This window comes from Phoenix dactylifera, chromosome 5 (assembly GCF_009389715.1).
Source record: "Phoenix dactylifera cultivar Barhee BC4 chromosome 5, palm_55x_up_171113_PBpolish2nd_filt_p, whole genome shotgun sequence".
NCBI lineage: Eukaryota > Viridiplantae > Streptophyta > Magnoliopsida > Arecales > Arecaceae > Phoenix > Phoenix dactylifera.
Genome location: NC_052396.1, coordinates 17776749 through 17777553, shown reverse-complemented (window position 1 = coordinate 17777553; position 805 = coordinate 17776749). Strand labels below are relative to the sequence as shown.

The window sequence follows — 805 nt, the reverse complement described above, 5'->3', positions numbered from 1 at the left end:
AAAAAGATGAAATAAAAAATTTTATAAAAGGGAAAAAAAAACCTAAGGTATTGTTGAGAGTGGGAATAAAAGTGATGCCGAGCAAGCCTAGACATTAGTGAGGGTAGTTTTGAACATATGCCAAGATAAGCTAATAGTGAGGAAATTCGGATTATGAAACAAAGATCAAGAAACTGACGTTGAAGAAATAAAAAATTATCAATTCTAAAAAACTAAGAGAAAGATGAAATAAAAAAAAATATCAACTCTAAAAAACTAAGAAAATGATGAAATAAAAAAATTATCAGCTTAAAAAACTAAGAAAATGATGAAATAGAAAATTTAAAAAAAAAAGGGAAAACATAAGGAATTTTTGAGAGTGGAATTTGAACCCCAATCTCAAATACTACCCTTTATTTGCACCAGCCGGGAATCGAACCCGGGTCTGTACCGTGGCAGGGTACTATTCTACCACTAGACCACTGGTGCCAAGTTGTTTAAATGTTCTCAACGAAGGATCACGATCCCTCCCAAATTGCAACATAGGACAAAATACAATGCCAAAATCAGTGTCAAACAAATTAATCGAATCATTAAGAATAAATTACAGTGTAGATCAAAATCTATCCATTTGTATAATCTTGCCAGCCACAACATGTTTTATTTGTCACATCGCATCTCGGCACTCAAAAGAAAAATAACCTCCAAGATCACTAAGATGGGGAAGAAATGAACTGGAAATTATTTATGCCCAATCACCTTTTAGAGCAGAATCCAGAATCAGATTCCAAGTTTTATGTTAGTTTTTAGATCTAGTTGGGCCGCC

At 33.2% G+C, this 805-nt stretch overlaps 1 non-coding gene across 1 annotated transcript; it reads right to left on the bottom strand.

Moving 5' to 3' along the window:
* Nucleotides 1–397: 397 nt before the first annotated feature.
* On the bottom strand, nucleotides 398–468 carry TRNAG-GCC. The gene has a single exon. It is a non-coding gene; the product is annotated as a tRNA-Gly (tRNA).
* Nucleotides 469–805: the final 337 nt, after the last annotated feature.